Source organism: Emys orbicularis, chromosome 7, assembly GCF_028017835.1.
Source record: "Emys orbicularis isolate rEmyOrb1 chromosome 7, rEmyOrb1.hap1, whole genome shotgun sequence".
NCBI lineage: Eukaryota > Metazoa > Chordata > Testudines > Emydidae > Emys > Emys orbicularis.
In genome coordinates this window covers 10,224,045-10,231,589 of record NC_088689.1, presented here as the reverse complement: position 1 = coordinate 10,231,589, position 7,545 = coordinate 10,224,045, and positions in this window count along the sequence as shown.

Sequence of the window (7,545 nt, the reverse complement as noted above, 5' to 3'; positions counted from 1 at the left end):
AGATTTATAATTTGGCCAAATTTGGATGGATTTTCACAGGGATGGTAAAAGGCGCCTACCTGAGACAAAGGCCACCTTTGCCCCACAAATTTCAAGTACCTCCAATGCATGGGGGCACTCAACCTGCTCGAAGGAAAGGTCACCAGAATTTTTTTTTTTAAGAGGGACAGAACAATGTATATTTCCCTAGCCTCATTCTTGGAAATGGCTGAACTCTTGGATGAACTTTTTTTAAAAAAAGGCAGACTGACACCTGGGATGTGAAAATTACATCCCAAATGGTTAAAGTTTGATAAAGCTATAAACTATTGAAAACAGGAGCTTATAATGGGAAATGTCAGACAACCTCATTAATAGGTATTGCTACCAGCCCTGTCTATAGTTAGTAGGAGGGCCTATCATGGGCCACCCAGTGGAGAGTAACACCACTGATCCCTACACACAAAGTTCAGTACATTCTACAGTCACTCTGTGACATGTAGCCTCTGGTGGTGGGAATGAGGTAGCAAGCATGGAGTGTGAGAAGAGAAGAGACCAAGAATACGCAGGATTAGCAGAGGACAACCCTAGGTTTAACAAGCCACCTATACTCCCTATTCTGCTCCTATTATGTCAGCAACATCTGTGAAATTATGCTACCATTGGCTGCCACAGAAACTCCTATGGCTACACAAGCTGTCCTGTTGGGCCGTGTGTGGCACAGAGGGTCTGTTACTGTTTCTCAGAGCCACAGTCGCTTACATGCCTTTTCTGGAAAGCGGAACACTGGTTTCTATGTGGAGCAGCATCTTCCCTAACTTCCTCCCAGTTCTGACCTAGTGTAGTCCCAACCTTAAGTCTAGAAAAAATAGACAGGATCATAAGAACTAGATCTTCAAAGTGAGGCACATGCACCTGTTCGCATGCATTTGCACATAACTAATATTTGCTGCAGGAAGTACGGCAGCTGCTTTTTGTTTCCTGGTCTTGGTGCCCCAATGTAATTAATAATGTCAGCAGCAACGTTCTCACCTATTTTTGGTCTTTTGTTGGTTTTCTTCAGCCTCTCATTCTGCCATGGAGTAGAAAAGGTGAATCTCCTGATTCTGAATTAGCAACTGATTGGATGATATCATGGGCCAGTTCTTTAGCTGATGTAAATTGGCATAGGTCTACTGGCTAATTTTCACCAGCTGAAGGTTTGGGCCCCGTATTCTGTGTTGCTTGTGGTATGCAGAGGAGAGCTGGTTGGAAAATTTTTATGATGATATTTTTCCTATTTCCCAACTTACTCTTTTGCAGAGTGTAACAACGAGGCGATGCTGTATGTTTCAATGGGACGTGGAGTACTACTTCATTTTATATCATTCTGCAACATAAATGTCAGGTTGGCCACAGGGTTCTGGGTTTTAAGAACACTACAGATTGCTTAGGATTTGTAATATGCCAACTGAGAACATTTTATTTTATTTTCCATCTTCTTGGCTTGCCCTGCTCCATGCGTCAAGGCAGATGTAAAAATCACTCTTTTCCAAGCAGACACAGCACTTAGTCTGCATGAGATTATCCAGTCTTCCAAATGTTCTCCAATTCTACCATGGATTGTTGAGAGAAGCAGCCGTCAGAGAGCTTGTTGAGAGAAGCAGGCATCAGAGAGCTGACTGCTCTGATAGAGGGACCATCTCTGGAATGAACTGAAGCATTCAGTCCTGAGAACTGCAACTCACCTGGAAAAGAGAGAAGGAGCTGCAGGATTAGCCTACCTAGGGGAAGAATCTGAACAGTGATTTTGAGTTAGCTGGTTTAATTAGCGAATTCAAGTAAAGAAGGGGATATTTCTCCTGCGTCAGAGGCACGTCCATCTTTTTGTGTCCTGCACAGCTGATACCCAAACACTCCCTTAACCCATTTGGAAATGGCTTCAGTGCTGGTGTAGATTGGACAAAACCATTTCTAGTGTAATTAAGAAAGTGTAATGGAGAACTGCTAGCACCATTTAAAAATTAAAAATGGGCCCCCTGTGCATTAACCACTTGGATACAGTTCAGTGTAATTCCATGCAATTGTCAGTATATCCAATGTAGCATCAGTTTTATAAAAGAAAACACAAAGACCATAACTTTCAAACCGGGATGCCTAAAGTTAGACTTTTAAATTCATATTTAGGCCTAAATGAAAGAGTGGCCTAATTTTCACAAGTGCAGAGAACCCCAAAATCCCACTGAAGTCAATGGGACCTGCAGTTACACCATTTTGAAAAGGAGTCATTTTTATTTAGTTGCCTATCTTGACACATCCAGGTAAAATGCATTGTGACATACGTAGTCTATGGACTACGTACGTCACAATGCATTTTACCTGGATGTGTCAAGATAGGCAACTAAATGCATTTTACCTGGATGTTCTGGACCTAGAACAGAAACTTCCTTCATACACTGGATGCACTACTCTAGAAGTGCATCTCTTCCAGACAAACAGGAGAGTGATATCCAGGTGTCCCCCAGCCTGAACCTGGGAGAATGTCAGAGTCCCATAGGGATGTTAGAATTGATCATCAGAATTAACTGTGCACACATTTAATCTCAGTCTGGTTTAGCTATTGGAGTTTTTGGTCCATTCATTTCATTGGGGACTACAAAGTAAAATACTGTCACAATGTGTACAGAGTGTGATCCTTTGTGTATTTGATTAAGATGAACTCTAACATTGTGTACTGAGTCCATGCCATTGATTTTCTGTATGGAATTAATTAATAGAGAATGTATTTCTTTCCTGTGGGTTTGTCACTAGAGACCATTGTGATGGAATATAAGTTATTTTAATAGGGGAGAGGACATAGGGGAGGTGAATTGTTTTTTACAGCTGCTAAAGCAATCGTTGTAGCTACACTGATTTAAACACATTATGTTACTGAGAATAAAATAAATCACTTTTTTGAGTGATCACTATTACAAAGAAGCATTTGGGGTCAGAATATTCAAATGGGGTTACGGGAGCTAGCTACCACTCCCTTTAGATTTCAATGCCATTGAGGTCCTGATGCCCTCAGGCTGCTTTGAAACTCTCGGCCTGCATGTCCACAGAGTTTAAAACTCTTCCCTGGCCATAACTGTAGCACAGTGTTAAAAGAAGGGTGTAATTTTCTAAAGAGAAAGTTTGCTCATTAAAAAAACCCAGTGAGATTCTGAAGCAACAGGAATACTCTGTATCAAAGAATCCCAAGGCACCCATTTGGATTTCCTCAACAACCTGGCTAGCTTTTATTAGACTAATAGCAAAGCCCACAGAAAGACTCTAACCAGCACAGGTTGTTGACACCACGCTTGTCAAAGCCGCTCAGCTACACAGCTGTGTCTCCAGACTAGCTTCAACACAGGTGAAGATTATAACATTAGTCACAACAGTGTACCACGTTGCACATGTTCCCAGACACTCCAAAGCAATAGGAATGTGGAAGGCACATTGATATCAATGAGAGTTAGGAGCCTAAATACAATTGAGGACCTGATCCTTGGTGTCCTAAATCACTTATGCCACTAAGGGTCTGAACCAATGGCTACTGAAGTCATTGGGAAGAGATCCATGGGCTTTGACTTGGGCCTTCTAAACAGAGATATTTAACCCTAAAATATAATGTTGTCCAAACCATATCTATCAATTATAATTGTTGTTAAGGGTTGAAGATGACTGATAAGTAAGGTCATGGAATCTGTGACTTCCAGAGACCTCTGTGGCATTTTCCGCTTCAGCCCCGGGTTAGCTCTCTGCTGTTACCAGATTTGCCTGTTACTTTGGGGTACGCTCATTTATTCGGGTTACTCTTCTGGGGGGGGGGGGTTCTGTAATTCTATCAATGTACTGCTTGTGTCACTTGTGTTTTCATACGGAGCTCTACTTCTCCCTGCTCCAAGACCCCTCCCAATGGAGCTATCCCACAGGACCTAGGTTCCCCAGGGCTGGGTTCTTCCAGCCCCAGAATCAGACGAACACACACACATTAACAGAGCGCAGCTGAGAGAACTGGGTTAATCAGCACTCTCAAACTGACCCCTTATATGTCCCTGGACTCAGCAGGCTGGTCGAGCAGCACCTCCAAGCTGTCACCCTCATACACCATGGGTACCGCACTGGAATAGAGTCCACCTGAGCAGGCTGGGTCGAGCAGCACTTTCAATCTGCCACCCTCCTATGTCCCAGCAGGTTCAGCACGTCCCTATCCCCACTTTCACGTTACAATTGTTCTGCTAGTAACCCACTTGTTGAGCAAACCCCACAGGATTTTTGGGAGCTGCAGGGAGCTTTAGCTTAGGTACGAGGAGCATTGCTGCAGAGCGAATGAGGGAGCCAAAAAACACCCACGAGTGGGAGAGAGAAGCAATCAGCTTAACCATGAAAGTTATTTATTGCCAGGTAATAACCATAGGGGAGCCAAACAAACAAAACAGTTATAATATTAAATCTAATTTAAATTTGATTATAAAAGTCAGGGTTAGAAAACTACAACTGATCACACAAGTCAGGGTCAGAAGGCTATACCTAGAGAGAGAGAGAGATGGGTTGCCACCGCTCTGTGAATCTTGAATTGATTGGGGTTCCCAGGTGGTGGTGGTAGATGAGGGTCCAGAGTGCTGGAGACAGGCAGAGCCCCCAGCACGATCAGTCAGGAGAAGATGAAGTCCCAATGGAACTGATAGGGGGTAGGGGGTTTTGTAGGGAAACAACAATGGTTCAAGGGAGAACACTAGATTTGTTTAAGGGTGAACTGATGGCTCAAGGGAGAATACCAAAGTTGTTTTGTTCAGGCTAGACAATAGGAACTGATCATTCCTGGCTATGGGCCGTGTTCCTTGGAGGGAGTTCACAATGCAATTAGGGAGCTTCATTATTTTGGATACCCATAAAGGATTTATTACTCGAATTGGTCTGATCACTACTGAGCTGGGTGTGTGCAGGTGTGGACTGATTAACATCTGGAGCAGAGATACCCCATCATGCAGTGCTTCCCTGCTTTTCTGGTTCCCGAGTTCCATATGGTTCTTGTCTTAGAATCTCTGTTCTCCCTTCTGTGTGCTAATGGAGATGCCTCCTTGTCCCATCTCCGATGCAAATGAGGCTAGGGAATTTCCTTAATCCTGTCACCCTTGTCCCAGGGGGTTAGGTGTGTCTCCCACTGCCTTTTCATTGATTTTTGTAAGTCTTTCTTCTGATCGGTTTTGGTTCAAGCAGAGGCTGGGTGGGGGAAGGTCTTTTGTGAGTCAGACAGGCTGGGTACTGTGCCCTGGTTCCCCAAGAACACAGAGCTGATAGATAACGCTTTTGCTGCTGGTAGCGGGGCCCCCACAGCTCCCAGCCACTGCAGGTGCCCCTCTCCCCACAGCTCCCCGCTGCTGGGCAGCAGGGGGACCCCGAAGCTACCAGCCACTAGGCAGCACGGGGACCCTGAAGCTCCCAGCCGTGATGGGCGGTGGGAATCTCCCAGAGTTCCCAGCCTCTGTGGGTGGCAGGAGGATCCAGGACCTCTCTCCCGCCATGGGTGGTAGGGGACCCCCAGAGCTGCACAGCCGCCAGTCCACGGGGGACCCCACAGCTCCCTGAATTTTGGTTTTTAATCTGTTGCTGCTGCGGATAGCTGCTAAAATCAGAGGCAGCTTGTCTGGCCAATCTTTTCCGGTGTGGTTTACTATCTTCCGCAGCACTTCCTTCATGGTACGGTTCATGCGTTCTACCTGACCTGAGGATTGGGGTCGATATGAGATATGAAACTTTTGTTTGCTTCCTAAGGCTTGCGACATCAATGTGAAAATTTCTCCCACAAAGGCCCCCCGGTTATCAGAATCTATTATTTCAGGGGTACCATATCTACACACCACCTCATTAAAAAACTTCTTAGCCACCACCTTGGTGCTGTTGGTTTTAGTAGGAAATGCCTCTACCCAGCATGAAAAAGAATCAATTATTACCAACCGGTATTGAAATCCTTCTTTACTTCTAGGCAACTGGTCAATAAAATCACTCTGGACTCTATGCCAGGGCCCGAGCCTTTGTTGGTGCATCGTGGGTTGCCACTGAGGGGGTCGTGCTTTATCCTGTGCACACCCAATGCAATTCCTTACCAGTGTTGGGGGGAGGGATAGCTCAGTGGTTTGAGCATTGGCCTGCTAGACCCAGGGTTTTGTGAGTTCAATCCTTGCGGGGGGCCACTTAGGAATCTAGAGCAAAATCAGTACTTGGTCCTGCTAGTGAAGGCAGGGGGCTGGACTCAATGACCTTTTGGGGTCCCTTCCAGTTCTAGGAGATAGGTATATCTCCATATATTTTTTATTTTATGTTCTAACATCATCCTCCATGGTTTTCCATTCTGCAACTTGTGGTTCCCTTTACTCCAAAATTCAGCCATTCCAAATTATATTTGGACACTCCATGCATCTTATGATTCACCCTGGCCACCTAACACAAGATCGGGGGGGAGACCCCTAATGTAACACAGCATGAACATTTGCAGTGGCTTAAGCAGCTGCAAGAAGATAAGACCACTCTTCAATACAGGGTCAATCAAGCTATTGAACAAATGGATAAAAAAATTCATGTGCAGAAGCATACCAAAGCGGCCCCATGGTAAACAGGGGATCAAGTTATGTACCTTAAATTGGGGAAAAGGGGCCACTCCCTGGAATCAAAATGGATGGGACGCTATTCCATAGTGGACCACCTCAGCTCATTGGTATACCGTATTGAAAAGGATGGAAAGTTGAAATGGGTACATGTTTCACAAATTAAACCTTTTGCATGATTAATAATGTCTTGGACTTTTTACTCCAGGAGCATCGGATCACGACCAACAGAGCCCGGCCTCCCTCTGCGACCAATCTGGCTGGCCACTAGATTGATCCAGACTCTGGACTGGTAACTATAAACATCGACTGGCGGGACTGTGTGCATGGTGTGTGTGTGTGTGTGACTGAAAAGCATATGCTAACTGCTGTATTCTCAATAAATGTGGTGTGTTGCCTTCTCCCCTATAAAAGATCTCGTGCACTTTGTCTAAGCATAACAAGAGCTCCCAACTGCAGCGGGGGGGGGGGGGGGGGACTGCAGCAGGCTTTCGGGGGACCCTGAAGCTCCCAGCAGCTGCAGGCAGAAAGGGGAACCCCAGAGCTTCCAGGTGCTGGACCCTCCTCCCTTCCCATTTTGTCAGGGATATTTTTAGTAAAAGTCAGGGACAGGTCATGGGCGTCCGTGAATTTTTGGTTATTGCCTGTGACCTGTCCCTGACTTTTACTAAAAATACCCCTGACACAATCTCAGCCTTAGTGATAAGGAATGAAAAACCACTGCCCTGATTTCCTTATCAGAGACTTTGTCACTATAATATTTCCCTGTCAATCTCTTGATGATATTTCTGGCTATATCTACACCGCACTTTTGGTGTTCAAACTTTTGTTGCTCAGGGGTGTGAAAAACCGACGCTGAATGACAAAACTTGTAACGACCAAAAGCGCCAGTATGGACAGCGCTTCATCAGCGGGATGAAGCTACCGCCCCGCCTTGGGGGTGGTTTTATTTTGT